Raw genomic sequence first — 16852 nt, 5'->3', positions numbered from 1 at the left:
TGCCATCCTCAAAGGCTGCTGGAGGGGTTGTGGGAGAGGAGATGGGCTAAATGGGTAAGGGGCATTAAGGAATCTACTCCTGAAATCATTGTTTCACTATAGCTAACTAATTTGGATGTAAATTTTAAAAAATAAAAAATAAAATTAAAAATAAATAAATAAACATTAAAAAAAATATGCCATCCTCAAAGTGTTGCATTGCGAGGATTAAGAAGAACAGTAAGTGCTAAGCTTAACACCCGGCACATGGCAAAAACTCAGTCAAGAAGAGCTAGGACTATGATGATTCCCACCACAACTTTGTAAGGCAGGGGAGGCTTCCCTAATAGATCAAGAAATTAGAGCCCCAGAGACAGGAATGACTGATCCACATGAGTGGCAGAGCCTCTTGGGGCTCAAACTCTGATTCTCTAGGCACTCGGTCTGGGGCCCTTTCCTCACACCATATATATGGTGCCTGTTCTCCCGGCCAAGTCTGCAGACACTCAGCTGAGATGGAGAGCTCAGGGCTGGAGAAACAGCCACATCAGAGGGAGCCAAATAGGGAGTGGGGGGCCCACCAGATAAGCATGAGTGGGTGCACAGAGCTCAGGAGCCTCAGAGCTTGAGTCTGTGGCAGGGAGGGCCAGAGGGGTGTGGGAGGCTGAGGTCCTTGGCATGAAAGGACAGATGGCCTAACAAGCAGCCAATGAAGCCTGACTCAGGGTGTGCCACCGTGACATGAGAAGCCAGAGGCTGGAGACTAGGAGACATGAAGAACGCAGAAATAGAGGGAGGGAAACCTCATCAAGAGGCCCCAAGGTAGTATTAACTGAAGACGGCATCCGCCTTTTGGACATGGCAAGTGAAAACAGTCTATGGTAAAGTCAGTTAAGGTAGTCCTTTAGGATTCCTTCTAATGACCAAAAAAAAAAAAAAAAAAGTATCTTTCCTTAGCAAACCAAGCAACATTCCCTTCATCTCCAAATTCAAGTCAAATTCTTCCAAGTCTAACAGTTAAGTGAAATTATCTGGGAGAAATAGACTTAATCAGATTGATCTGGGCTGCTCTGATGCCCATGTGATTTGTCTGTGTGATGTCCATGTAATCAGAATCTCTTTAAGCTTGTCTTTAGAGAACGAGGAGTCAAGGAATCTTAGAATGAAAGGTCATGCAACTCAAATTTCCCTCCAGGGCATGAAAGTAGATGCTTGAACTGAGGACGAGGAGCTTGCTCCCCACCAGGGCAGCCCCTTACGTATATGGACAGCTCTGAATTTTAGAAAATGTTTCCTTGTTTGCCTGTCAGGATTCCTTCAACTACCAGCGACAGAAAAGCCCAGCTGAAACTCATCACCAAAAAATAAAAAATTAAGGAATACATCGTGTGGTGGACTCTTGATGTGCCAACCAGTAGGACATTTAGCACCAGCTGCTGGAGAGCTGGCTGCCAATAGCCTTTAACCCTCAATTCCTTCAGGGATTGCTTTGCTGCCTCAGCCTTTCTTGGGGTGACTTACTTATTGAGTAATCAATGCTGGAGCATAGATGTCTGGGTAGTCTCCACCCAACTCCTATAATTCTGGAAGGATATCCTAGTTCAGAGCTCCTCCTGGGCATGGCTGAAGCTGTTGTAAGGCCTGTGTTTGGCTTGAGTTCTTCCTCTGCAACTTCTGCTCCCTTCCCTTCTCAAGTGTTCATCCCCAGGACACTTCTCAATAAAATCCTGCACCCCAGACTCCATTTCAGAGTCCACTTCCCAGGGAACAAAATTGTGGCATATGGGCTCACCTAACTGAGAGATCTATAGGATATCAGGCACAGCTGGTTCCAGTTCCAGGGGCTCAGAATGAAAGAGTTGGGGCACAGTGTTATCCCCTCTCTTAGCTGTGTGCTCCTTTGTGTTGATTTCACCTTCAGATATATGCACTTGTCAATCCAGAGCGGGAGAAGGTTTTTACAAGCATCTTCATAGACGTTCAAAATATACTTCTCATTGAACTGATCTAAGTCACAAGCTGATTCTTAGACAATCATTGTGATTAGAAAGGATAGGGTATGCTGATTATCTTAGACCAGAGCCATAAGATCACCTAGTTGAAGGGAAAGACTCACCCCACCAAAATGACCGTGCTGGCCAAGAGTAAAACGAGGCTGTTCCCTGAACAAGATGTGGGTTATGTGACAAGAAAAGCAGAAGCCATGCAGGCAAACCCCACAAAGTTCTACCCCAGTGTTTCTACATGGGACTCAGACCCCATGCTGTTCCCATCCATGGGGCCACATGAGGCCAAAGTCTAAGTTCTCTCCACCAGATTGCCCTTCACGTATCTGAAGAGCTCCATTCCACCCCCACCTCCAGTCTGCTCCCCCCTCCCCCGGTTTCTGACCTTCCATCTTCTCCTATGGCTTGGTCCTGAGCCCTCTTCCCCTCTCAGGGCATTTTCTTCTAAAAGCAATCTATCATTTGTCTTTAGTTTCCAAGTGTGCTACCCAGGATGAAATACAAGGCCCTTAGGAAAGTACAAAATAATCACTTCTCTCCTTCATACTCTACTTCTCTTGGTGGGGTCCAGAAATAAAAATAATAGGCTTTTCTTGGTGGACAAAACATGGACTTGTGACAAGGTCAGCTCTCTACTTGCAAAAACATCCTATTTGCTGCATGCACTTATTTCTAAGTGGCTTTCCCAAGTGCCAGGGCTGTCTGTCGCCTATTGCCTCACTCCACAGCTGTGCAGTTAGGGTTTAGAACAATGTTCTGTATAACAAATTGCAATCCTATATGTAGTGATGGGATGTCAGAGCTCATGCTACCTTGATTCTGTGTGTAAGTGTATAAAAATCACATGAGTGAGAAAAAGGACTAGATCCAAATCTTGGTTTTGAAGCCTGAGCTCCAACTTCTCAAGAGGTAGGACCTTTGCAGTCACTTAATTGCTCAATCTCCATTTCATCACATCTAAAATGAGTTAAAAATAGTTACCTTATGTGAGGTGCACATATTAAAGTCACATATATATGCTTTGAAAAGTATGTGAATGGGTATATACACACAGTATAAAACACTTTATAAACTGTTTTTCTTACCATATACAAACGTTACAGTATAAAATGTTTTTCTTACTGCAGGTCACAGTTTAAAAATCTGAAAAAAGAAAAAATACCACTATTCCACACCATGTGCTCCAAAGTGCCCAGGCCTATGTCTTATTCACTTTTGTGCACACAGATACACAAACATACACATGTGCACACACACACACACACACACACACACACTGAAACAAAACTGACTCATTACATATGAACAGGTAAAAAGTAAAGTAGTAAATGTGATTTTATTACTATTCAAATACGATATAGAAAAAAATCCCCCAAATAAAGATCACAAAATCTAAGTGCACTGGTCATGACCCATTACACTGATTTCACAGTCCATCAGTGATTGCAACTCAGTTTCAAAAACATGGGTCTGGTACAAGAGGCAGATGAGCAGATAACGATTCCAACAGAGTATAAACGCCACCCTGAGGAAACTACCCCTACCATGTGGAAGCCCAAAGGGGGATGCCAGAGGAGATCCAGGAGGTTGGAGGGCTCCCTAGAGAAAGTTGCATTTAAGCTGAAGTTGAAGGATGAATAGGAGTTGCAGAGGTTGGGGGTGAGAGAGGCCTGGACAAGCTTGGAGAGCTACTAGCAGAAGGAAATGTCTGTGCAGAGAGAAAACAAACCCCTGGCCTCTTGCCATGCAATACAAGGGAAGGCAAAACCAGTATTTCCTACCTAAAATATCACGGTGAGAAGAGGTCGTTGAATTGAATGGTTACAGATAAAAACATAAAAGCATCTTTACAAAAATGTATGTATTCTTTACAAAAATATTAAGTATGCAAAAAATATTAAGTCTATAAAAATATAGGTGTATACCTAAGAAAACAAAAAAAATACTTCAAAACTCTTAAGATACAAAGAAGGTAATTATGACCAAGATATTTGATAGGTGGGATGAAGTTCAAGGTTATTCTCTCACACTTCCTTAGGGAGTACTAAATCAGACATAATTTACCTAATTGCTCACGCTCACTTTTAATCTCGGTGGAAATGAGACTGCTTAAATTGCAAAGGTGATAAAGCTTTGAAAAACGTAGACAGGTGTGGTTCCTGGCTCCAGAGAGTTCCCCTTTTCCTTGTGCCTGCCATTCTCAGCATTACTCACACCTGCAGACAGAGGCAGGGCCTCCGGCTGCAGCTCCCAAGTGGAGCCAGGGCAGGGCTGGCTCCTTATAAAGAGCAGCTCAACCACAGACCAATCACCTTCCAGCTCACTCTGCCCCCACACTCAGGTTTCCGGCACTCCAATAATCGGGCCTCTGATTGACCTGTTTCCTGGTTCTGGTCCATCTCCCTCATGCCAGGACCTGGCTCCTGCACCTCACCCCCCTTTGGCGTGGCATTTAAGCAAAGGTTTTTCTTTCTCCACTTGGCTCCAGCCCCTGCCTCCACCATTTCCTCTCTGTATAATCCTTCTGCACACCTGCAATCAAGTTATTGCCCCAAAGGTGCTAAGAAACCAGATAGATGATCTGAGAAGGGGCACATTGTCATTCATTTTTTGGATTCATTAAAGAAGTCCAAGGGGACCCAAAGGGTGCAGAATAGATTAATTCTGGGGGGCAAAGGAAAGGGATTTATGGTCAGGAAAGCAGCAGGTCTGCACAGAGAGAGAGAGAGAGAGAAAGAGGGACAAAGAATGAGAAGGCTCAGGCATCTGCCAGGCAACATGAAGACAGAGGATTCCGAGTGAGCGGCTGAGGTGAAGAATGGAAGAAGCCCGTGAAACGAAGCTCTTTCCTACATTGAAGTTTTGCTGCATTAGGCTCCAGCTATCTTGGCCTTTTGGTTGCTCCAACACAAGTCCTTCCTATGATGTGTAGTCCCCTTGGCCTCAGCAGGCTGTCCCCCTACCTGGCTCCTCCCAACTCATCCTACAAAATCACCTTATGGGTCCCCTGTTTGGGGAGGCCTCCCCAGGCCAAGTCCCCTATTATAAACTCTCACCCCACCTTCTTTTCCTTGGTAACTCCCATCTGACCATGATTAACATATTGGATATGCCATTATTTAAGATCTCTCTTCTCATTATACTGTAAGGTCAGAGATCATATTTAGCTTAACTTTCTGCTATGCATGATAGCCCCTAGATCTTTCACTTTGAGACAATATGTCACAGCTTCATTCTCTGGAAAGTGGACTCCAACATGGAGTTTGGGGGGAAGGATATTTATTAAAGAGCATCCTAGAGATGAACACTTGAATAAAGGATGGGAAAGGAGCAGAAAATGCAGAAGGACTCAAGCCAAATGGAGGCTTGATGATGACAGCTTCAGACTGTCAGACTCTGGCACTGGAATAGCCTTCAGAGTTATTGGAGCTGGGCAGAGTTGACAGGTATATACTCAGGCATTGATGACTCATTAACTGTGGGTCACCTTAGGAAGGGGTAGGACCTTGGGCAAGGTGACTGAACAGCAAAGCCATCCCTGAAGGAATTGACAGTTAAAGGTTGTCTGCTGACTGTGGTGGAATTGAATTAGAAATTAAGACTTTCAGAGGGGATTCAAGATGGCTGTGTAGGAAGACCCTAAATTCACCTCCTCCCATGGACACAGCCAACTTATAGCTACATATGGAACAATTTTCTCCTGAAAAGAACCTGAGAACTAGGTGAATAGCATCTCCACAACAAAAGATTAGAGAGGTGTGTTGAGAAGAGTAGGAAAGGCAGAGACATGGCCTTGCCCAGAACCTTACCACAGATTCAGTGACCCCACAATCAGGAGGGATCCCCAAAATATGGAACTCTCCCTTGAGGAGTGGGGGGATTGTGCCCCACATAAGACACCAATCCTGGGGGCCAGCACCAGGAAGACCAGCCCCCAAAACATCTAGCTTTGAAAATCAATGAGGATTAAGACCAGAAGAATTGTAGAACTGTAGGGAATGGAGATCCAGCTCTTAAAGAGCTTGCATACAAACCCACTTACCCTGAGACCCCAGCACAAAAGCAACAAATTGGAAAGCACTAAAATATAAACAAGGGGGACCCACTTACTAATTTTAAAGCTGCTACTGTAAAGGCAGGAAACCACAGAGACTTTATCCAGGGATGGGAGTGCTAGAAGATACCATTTTTACAATCTCATCCTGACTTGCTGGTGGGAGCAAACAGGTGCCATTTTTTGTGCCCTCCTTCTAAACTGCTAGCTCCAGAGGCCATACTCTGTCCACCCTGTGCCATATCCTGAATGGACAAGTGCCCCAAGCCACACCCTACTGGAGCAGATGGGCCAGATGGGCCAAACAAATGCTCAGAGCCCTGTCCACCCCACACAGCAACCTAGCTGAAACCAGTCCAGATGAGTGCAATGAGCCCCACCTTCTCTGCACAGCAAGCACAGCCCAATCACACTTGCAGACACACATAGCCCATATGAGGGATGCCCAGAGAGTGTTTTGCTCTGTTGGCCAGGGGAGATTGCACTTCTGGGCCACATAGAACAGCTCCTGCACAAGACCACTCTTTTAAGACCAAGAGAGGTAGCCATTTTGCCAAATACATATAGACAAACTCAGAGAGATAGGCAAAATGAAGAGGCATAGGAATATGTTCCAAACCAAAGAACAAGCAAATCCCTAGAAAAATATTTTAATGGATATAAGTAACCTACTTGGTAAAAAAAATTCAAAGTAATAGCAATAAAGATGCTTACCCATTTCAGAAGAATGGATGAACACAGCAAGAACTTTAACAAAGAGAAAATATTAAAAAGTTCCAAATGGAAGTTATAACTGAAGTGAAAAAAATACACTAGAGGGGTTCAAGAGCAGAATGGATAAAATAAAAGCACAAATCAGCAAGATGGATGATAATGTAGTGGAAAACCAAGATAGAGCAGCAAAATGAAAAAAAAAAAATTGAAGAAGTGAGGATACCTTAAGGAACCTCTAGGAATCAAATGGAATAACATTTGCATTATAGGGGTCCCATAAAGAGAAGAGATCAAAGAAAGAAATAGAAAAGTTATTGGACGAAGTAAGAGCCAAAAATGTCCCTAATCTGGGGAAGGAAATGGACACCTAGATCCAGGGAACCTAGAGAGTTCCAAATAAGACGAACCCAAAGAGATACACACCGAGACACATTATAATTAAAATGGTAAAAGTTAAGCAAAAAAAGAGAATCTTAAAAGCAGCAAGAGAAAAGCAACGTATTATGTACAAAGGGAAACCCCATAAGGATATCAGATTTTTCTTAGAAACTTCTTCTTAGAAACTTTGAAAGCCAAAAGGGAGTGGCTGGACATATTCAAAGTACTGAAGGAGAAAAACTGCCAATCAAGAATTCTCTACCCAACAAACTTATCATTCAGAATTGGAGGAGAGATTAAGAGTTTCCCAGCCAAGTAAAAGCTAAAGAAATTAATCATCACTAAACCGGCCTTACAAGAACTGTTAACGGACTTCTCTAAGCTAAAAATAAGAGGCACTAATTAATAATAAGAAAGCATGTAAAAGTAAAATCTTACTGGAAAAGGTAAAAAATAATAAAGGTAGTGGATCAACCACTTATAAAGCAAGTATGAAGAGTAAAAGACAAAGTAGTAGAATTCATTAAAACTTTGTAATTAGTTAAGGGATACATAAAATAAGGGATACATCAAAAATATAAAATGTGTGTGTAAGGATACAAATATAAAGTTTTGGCACGTGTTCAAAGTTAAGTTACTGGTTAACTTAAAAAACACTATTATATATAAAAGATGTTGTATGTGAATCTCACAGTAATCACAAAGAAAAAAATTATAATAAATACACAAAAGAAAGGAATCTAAGTGTAACACTAAAGACAACAAACTACAAGAGTGAAAAAAAAAGGAACTGAGAGGAACTACAAACACAGCCAGAAAATAGTTAAGAAAATAGAAATAAGTACACACTTATTGATAATTACTTTTAAATGTAAATGGACTACATGCTCCAATCAAAAGACATAGGGTAGCTGAATGGATTAAAACACTAAGACCCATCTATGTGCTGCTGATAGGAGTCACTTCAAACCTAAAGGTGTCTGCAGAATGAAAGTAAGAGTATGGAAAAAATGTATGCCATACAAAGGAAATAAAGATAAAGATGGAAGAGCAGTGCTATATCAGACAAAATTGACTTTAAAACAGATGGCAACAAAAGACAAAGAAAAGCATCATATAACAAAGGACTCAATCCAACAAGCAGACATAACATTTTCAAACATTTATTCACCCAACATAGAAGCACCTATATATAAAGCAAATATTAACAGGAATAAAGGGAGAAATAAACAGCAATACAACAATAGGGGACTTTATTGCCTCCTTACATCAATGAATAGATTATCCAGACATAAAATCAATAAGAAAACATTGGCTTTAAACAACACATTAGCCCAAATGCACTTAATAGATATATACAGAACACTTCATCCCAAAACAGCAGAATATACCTTATTTTCAAGTGTGCATAAACATTATCCAGGATAGATTGCATGTTAGGACACAAAACTAATCTCAATGAGTTTAAAAAGATTGAAATCATATCAAGCATCTTTTCTGACCATGACAGTATAAAACTAGAAATCAATTATAAGACGAAAACTGAGAAAAAACACAAATACATAGAGACTAAACAACATGCTATTAAACAACCAATAGGTCAATAAAGAAATCAAAGAGAAAAACAAAACTAGCTTGAGAAAGATGAAAATGGAAACAAAATCTTTGAGAAACAGTAAAAGCAGTTCTAAAGGGAAGTTAATAGAAATACAGGTCTATCTCCAGAAACAAGAAAAATCTCAAATAATATAACTTTACCTTTAAAGAAATTTGAAAAAGGAGAACAAAGATTTTGTTAGTAGATGGAAGAAAATAGAGATCAGAGCATAAATGAAATAGAGACCAAATAAATAAGCTCAATGGAACAAAGATCTGGTTCTTGGAAAAGATAAACAAAAATTGACAAATCTTTAGTTAGACCCATCCAGAACAAAAGAAAGAGCCCAAATAAAGTCAAAGAGGAGAAATTAGGATGGATACCACAGAAATACAAAGGATCATAAGAGAATACTATGATTATACACCAACAAATTAGGTGACTTAAAAGAAATGGATAAATTCCCAGAAACATGTAGTCTTTCAAGACTAAGTCATGAAAAATAGAAAATGTGAAGAGACCCATTACTAATAATGAAAGTGAATAAGTAATCAAAAACTCCCAACAAACAAAAGTCTAGGTTCAGATGAGTTTATAGAGAAATTCTACCAAACATTTAAAGAGTTAATACCTGTACTTCTCAAATTATTCCAATAAATTGAAGAGGAAGTAACAATTCCAACTTCATTTTACACAGTCAGCATCATCCTGATACCAAAACCAGACAAAGACACTATAAGAAACCAGACACTATAAGAAAAGAAAATTGCAGGCCAATAGCCCTGATGAATGTAGGTGGAAAAATCCTCAGTGAAAGATTGGCAAGCCAAATTCAATGATACATTGAAAGGATCATACACTATAACCAAATGGGATTCATTCCAGAGATGCAAGAATAGTTTAACATCTGTAAGTCAATCAACATTATAGACCACATTAATGAAATAAAGGATAAATATCATATGACAATCTCAATAAATATGGAAAAAGCATTTGACAAAACTTAACAACCATTTATAATCAAAAGTCTCAATAAGGTGGTGGTATAGAAGAAACATGTCTCAACCTATTAAAGGCCGTATGTGACAAACCACAATTGAGTATGATGTTAGCTGTGTGGAAGAACTGAAAGCTTTTCCTCTAAGACCAAGAACAAGACAAGAATACTCACTCTTCACTTTTATTCAACATAGTACTAAATGTTCTAACCACAGCAATCAGACAAGGAAAAAGAAATAAAAGTCATCCAAATTGGTAAGGAAAAAGTGAAACTGCCACTATTTGCTGATGACATGATACTATATATAGAAAACCTTAAAGACTCCACCAAAAAAAACTATTAGAATAAATAAATTCAGTAAAGTTGCAGGATACAACATTAACATACAGAAATTTGTTGCATTTCTATACATTAATGAACTATTAGAGAAATTAAAAATGTAGCTAGAGGGGCGCCTGGGTGGCTCAATCAGTTAAGCGTCCAACTTCATTCAACTCAGTTCATGATCTTACAGTTTGAGCTCTGGGTCAGGCTCTGTGCTGACAGCTCAGAGCCTGGAGCCTGTTCAGATTCTGTGTCTACCTCTCTCTCTGCCCCTCCCCTCCTCTCTCTCTCTCTCTCTCTCTCTTTCAAAAATAAATGAACATTAAAAAAATTTTTATTTTATTTTTTTTTAAATTTTTTTTCAACGTTTATTTATTTTTGGGACAGAGAGAGACAGAGCATGAACGGGGGAGGGGCAGAGAGAGAGGGAGACACAGAATCGGAAACAGGCTCTAGGCTCTGAGCCATCAGCCCAGAGCCCGACGCGGGGCTCGAACTCACGGACCGCGAGATCGTGACCTGGCTGAAGTCGGACGCTTAACCGACTGCGCCACCCAGGCGCCCCTAAAAAACTTTTTAAAAAGGATGTAGCTAGAATGTATTATGCTAAGTGAAATAAATCAATCAGAGAAAGACAAATACCATATGATTTCACTCATATGTGGACGTTAAGAAACAAAACAGAGGAACATATGGGAAGAGGGGGAAAGAGAAGACAGGGAAACAAACCACAAGAGAATCTTAATGACAGAGAACAAACTGAGGGTTGATGGAGGGAGGTGTAGGAGATAGGTTAGATGGGTGATGGGTATTAAGGAGGGCACTTGTGATGAGCACTGAGTGTTGTATGTAAGTGACTAATCACTGAATTCTACTCCTGAAACCAATATTGCACTGTATGTTAAATAAAATTTAAATTAAAAAAAGAAAAGAGAAATTAACGATCCCATTTACAATTCCATCAAAAAGAATAAAATACCAGGGCACCTGGTTGGTTCAGTCGGTTAAGCATCTGATTCTTGATTTGGGCTCGGGTCATGATCTCATTGTTCATGGGTTTGAGCCCCCTGTCGGGGGGCATACTCCTGACAATATGACACCTGCTTGGGATTCTTTCTCCCACTCTCTCTGCTCCTCCTTGACTAGTGAGCATGCTCTCTCTCCCTCATTCTCTTGCTCTCAAAATAAATAAATAAACTTAAAAGAAAAGAATAAAATACCTAAGAATTTAACCAAGGAGGTGAAAATCCTATACTTTGAAAATTTGAGACTTAGTGAAAAAAACTGAAAATGACACAGATAACTGGAAAAATATTGTGTGATCATGGACTGGAAGAATTAATATTGTTAAAATGTCCATAATATCCAAAGCAAAACAAATTCAATGCAATCTCTATCAAAATACCAATAATATTTTTCATAGAACTAGAACAAATAATCCTAAAATTTTTATGGAACCACAAAAGACCCCAAATAGCCAAAGCAGTCTTGAGAAAGAAGAACAAAAGTGAGCATATCACACTCCTAGATTTCAAACTATACTACAAAGCTGTAGTAACCACAAAAATAGTATGGTACTGGCACAAAAATGGGCATAGAGATCAATGGAACATAATAGAGAACGCAAAAATAAACCTTTGCTTATATGGTCAATTAATCTATGACAAAGGAGGCAAGAATATACAATGGGGAAAAGACAAAAGACAGCTCTTCGATACACAGTGTTGGGAAAACTGGATAGCTACATGCAAAAGAATGAACTGGACCACCTCCTTACATCATATACAAAAATAAAGTCATTGAAGACCTAAATGTTACACCTAAAACAAAAAACATAAAAATCCTAAAACAACAACAACAACAACAACAACAAAAAACCCCATAGGTAGTAAACTCTTGGACACTGGTCTTAGCAATATTTTTATGGATCTGTCTCCTCAGTGAAGGGCAACAAAAGCAAAAAAATAAATAATTGGGACTATATCAAACTAAAAAGCCTTGGACAGTGAAGTAAACCATCAACAAAATTAAAAGGCAACTTACTGAATGGGATAAAATATTTTCAAAGAATATATTTGATAAGAAGGTAATATGAAAAATATATTTAAAAACTTATACAACTCAACACCAAATAAAGCAATCTAATTAACAAATGGGCAGGTAACCTGGATATTTTTCCAAAGCAGACACACAGATGGCCAACAGGCACATGAAAAAATGCTCAATGTCACTAATCCTCAGGGAGGTATATATCAAAACCAAAATGAGAGATCAACTGACACCTGTCAGAATGGCTAAAATCAAAAAGACAAAAAAATAAGTGTTAGCAAGGATATGGAGAAGAGGGAACACTTGTGCACTGTTGGTGGGAATGCAACTTGGTGCAGCCACTGGAGAAAACAGTACAAAGTTTCCTCAAAAATTAAAAATAAAAATATCATACAATTCAGCGATTCCACTTCTGGATATTTATCTGAGGGAAAAAAACACTAAGTTGAAAATATGTATTGCACCCTTATATTCATTGAAACATTATTTACTATAGCTAAGATATGGAAACCACCTAAGTGTCTGTCAATGGATGGATGGATAAAGATAACCATAAAAAATAATGGAATCTGGATATTTGCAACAAGGATAGACCTAGAGAGCAATATGCTAAGTGAAATAAGTCCTACATGAAAAAACAAATACCTTGTGATTTCACATATATGTAGAATTTTGGGAAAGAAAACAAGTGAACAAAACAAACCAGGAACAGACTCATAAATACAGAGAACAGACCAGTGGTTGCAGGAGGGCAGGGGAGTGGGCAAAATGATTCAAGGGGATTAAGAGGTACAAACTTGCCGTTAATAGATAAACAAGTCCCAGAGATGTAAAGTACAACATAGGGAATATAGTTGTTAATATTGTAGTACTATGTATAGTGACAGATGGTAACTAGACTTACCATGGTGATCGTTTTGTGATGTATACAAATATTGAATTACTATGTTGTATACCTGAAACTAATATTGTATGTCAGCTATAACTCAATAAAAAATAATGAGTAGCAGCCATAGAGAGGTACTTCCCATACATTGTTTTATCTGCCCAATGAGTGATGGATATAAAACTGCCTCACTTACTACTGAAACTCATCATTGAGTTTCAGAAAATTGATGAAACTTGCTTAGAATCATGGAGCTCCAGCAGTGCCGGATGCAAATCCAGCTCTGCCTGAATGTGGGCTTATTGCTCAACCTTTTGCCTGAAGACCTTGGCTCAGCCCTTGCTGAGAAGTTATAAACCTGGACACTGCAACTGCAAAGGGGCCTTGTGGTGGCCAGGGAGATGCTGCCAGAGCCAGCCAGGTATTTGACAAAGTGAGTCTGAGCACCCATAGTTCTCTGCGGCTGTACCCTTGTGGGTGAACCCCAACCTCCTAACCTTACCTGGCCTGACTCCGGATTGCTCTCTTTGCAGAATGAGTCAACTCAACCCTCCTGACCTTGGGCTGTACTCTGACTGTAATTAACCTGGCCACAGCCATAGTGGCTCAGCCAAGAGAACCTATAACCCTTTCTCTGGCTCCCTGCCTGCTCTTAGACGAATGATTTCACTGAATATAACAGGTGTAGGTGTTCTTGCTTCTATGAAAATCCCCAAACCTTTCATTGTGTCCTCCCATGGAAAATATAAACTTGAACTATCCCCTGCTAATTGGTAAACTCCTTCTGGGCAGGATCAAAGTCGAATTCAATTTTGATTCTGGGTACCCAGTGCATTATCTGGATACAGAAACTACTTAGGGTTCATTCAACGAAAGGTAAAACCAACCCACACACAAACAATGATTAAAGCTAGTTATTCAAAACTAGAAGGACACTAACAAAAATTACTAATGTGTTCCACTATATCGGAAAGATCTAGACTTAGAACATTTTTTATTCATTTAGTAAATACTTAATTGAACACTTGCTAAATATCAAGCATTGTGGTAGGTGTTAGACATTTACTTGGGAAAAAAGAACATACAATTCCGAACTTCATGAAGCTTACATACTAAAAAATTGACATTAAACAAATCATTGTTCAGATAACAGCCATTATGATCAGAAGCACAGAGAGGTGTTGTGCAAAGCATAATCAGGAGTTAATCTGGTCCCAGGGGCTATAGAAGATATTTAAATTGGAACCTAAAAGATGAATGGGAATTAGCCAAAGAGGAAAGAATAGAAGGATCTCTGTCTATCCATGACATCTAAGGACTTAGAGTAGGCTTGTGTGGCAAGAGCACCAAGAGGATAGAAAAAGGGAGATAGGGATAGTGAGTGACATTGATAAGGAGGGTGTAGCCAGGTCATGCATGGCACTGTGAGCTGTGGCAAAGGATTTGAATTTTTCAATAAAATAAATGGGAAACCACTGACAGTATTTAAATAGGGGAGTAATATAATTGGATTTTTTATTTCTTAGTTAAAATTTTTTTTAAGTTTTTAGAATTTATTTTGAGAGAGAGACAGTAAGAGTGGACGAGGGGCAGGAGAGGGAGAAGAAGACTCCTAAGCAGGCTCCATGCTGCCAGCTCAGAGCTGGACATGGGGCTCAAACTCAGAAACCAGGGGATCATGACCTGAGCTGAAATCAAGAATCCAATGCTTAACCGACTGAGCCACCTAGGCATCCCGGTTAGGTTGTTGTTGTTGTTCTTGTTTTTTCTAAGTCTCCCAGGCTCCTATGTGGGAGCTAGATTAGACAATGCAAGGATGGATGTGGGGGAACTGGTTAGAAGTCTTTTGTAGTAGTCCAGGTAAGACACTCTGGTACCTGGGAGCAGGGAGCTGGCAGGAGAAATGCAGAGCCACGGAGAGAGTTGGGAACTCTTCAGGAGATTACAGGATTGTCAGGGCTTGATGATTATCCAATCAAATAGTTGGGTGCAGGGGAGGTGAAAGGGAGAGGTGGTGTCAATGAGGACACATCCCAGATTTCATCCTTGGGTATCTAGATGGGAGGTGGTGTCATCCTCTGGATAGGAAACCAAAGAGGAGGAATGAGTTTAGGGAACAGCTGGCAAATTCACTTTAAACCTGTATCGAGTCTGTGGCGCCAGGCAGATATGCAGATAGTGATGACAAATAGGTGGCTGGACACGTGGGACAGAGCTCAGAAGACAGATCTGAAAGGGCAAGTATAAATGTGGGAGTGGTCACTATACAGGTGGCATTAAAGACCATAGGAATGGATGAGATCACTCAGGGAGACGCCAGAGTGAAAAGAGAAAGTTAAAACAGACAGAAGTCAGTCTGGAATAAAGTCCTCATGATACTTGCATCATCAACAGTAAAGACTTGGGCCAGAAGATGATCACGTGTGGCCAACACTGATTCTTTTGTGTAGGGCTTGGAGCTTATGGGATCAGCAATGAATGAAGGTCAGCCAAGCAATTTGGCAAGGCAGCCTTGGCTGGGAGGTGGGAGGGAAGGAAGTACACTCTTACAACCTGATAACCCTGAAAGAAGTCAGTTCCCGAGAGGGGTACTTCTGAAACTCTAAACTTCTCTTGGTAAAGTCTCCATGTCAACCTCCTTCCTGTGCTCCTCCTTACTATTTCTGCAGTATTGAAATGCTGGACTCCTACAGGGTTAATTCTAAAAGCTAAGGAAATTCAATTTCTCAGGGAGGCTGGCCCCTGAATGTCATTGCTTGCACAGAACAGGTAACTCAGGAGAGCTAGTTGGTGAAATATGAATTTACCCATAATCAGCATACCATCCTGCTGTCAAGTCTCACAGTGCCCAAACTGGGTTATGTAAGCTCAGTGGATTTATTAAGAGCTATTTGTCAATTTAATAGCATAAAACCAAGGAGGAGCCAGATTCTCGAATGAGGTGGTCAGGTTTATGCAGTGTATGACTCAGGTGCCTTTTCCCTGCAAGCTCCCTAATACAATGCCATGGTTGACTGAAACCTATAAATGCTGTAAGAAGATTAGCTTTTACCTTAGAAGTAGCAGCTTCCAGAAAATAAATTGCAAGAATCTTCATATGCACTGCATATATATATATACACACACACATACATGCCTACGTATGAGCACATAATGCACACATCCATATCTGTTCTATGGACATACCTACGTGGATATGTAGATGTATGCAAATACTTTATGGAAATGAGAAAAGCATTTGTAGGAGTGAAGTCCTAAGTCTGTCCTGTAACTAACCCTCCTTTGCACAATTTACCATCATGTATGTGTGTTTGTGTGTGCACAGACATGCACATTCAAAGCAACAAAGTATGCTTTAGCAGTGACAAGTTGTGGTAAATGATATTTTTCCCCACAATGAGAAAAGCAGTTGGCTTAGTGCCGAGGACAATTGTTGGAGAGGAACAAGGCTTTCTGAAGGAAGTTAGCACCTGAGCTAGATCTAGAAATTGGCCTGAGGTTCCAGTAGCTGGGGGGTTTGTGCAGATGGCGTTCTAAGTGGAAGGGAACAGTTTGAGCAGGGATAGGAAAGGACAGTGAGGGCCTTGGGAAACACCAAGCTAAAAGCTGAGGAAATTCAATTTCTCAGGGAGTCTGGTCCCTGAATGCCATTGCTTGCACAGAACAGGTAACCCAGAAAAGCTGTGAACTCCAGTGTTCACTAGAGCATTGGGTCCATTTAGGAAAGAAATGGAAAATAAAAATGGGCAAGTAGCTTGGGGGCAGGGTCATGTCATGGAGGGTCTCCAATTTGGGGTGAAATAATTTAGATTGCATCTGTAGGAAATGAGGAGTGGGAAGCATTTGAAAGGGTTTCAACAGGAAA

The sequence above is a fragment of the Herpailurus yagouaroundi genome, unplaced genomic scaffold (assembly GCF_014898765.1).
Source record: "Herpailurus yagouaroundi ecotype Mexico unplaced genomic scaffold, PumYag 77, whole genome shotgun sequence".
In the NCBI taxonomy this organism is placed as follows: Eukaryota; Metazoa; Chordata; class Mammalia; order Carnivora; family Felidae; genus Herpailurus; species Herpailurus yagouaroundi.
The sequence above is the reverse complement of the archived record's forward strand: the minus strand, read 5'-3'. Positions refer to the sequence as shown.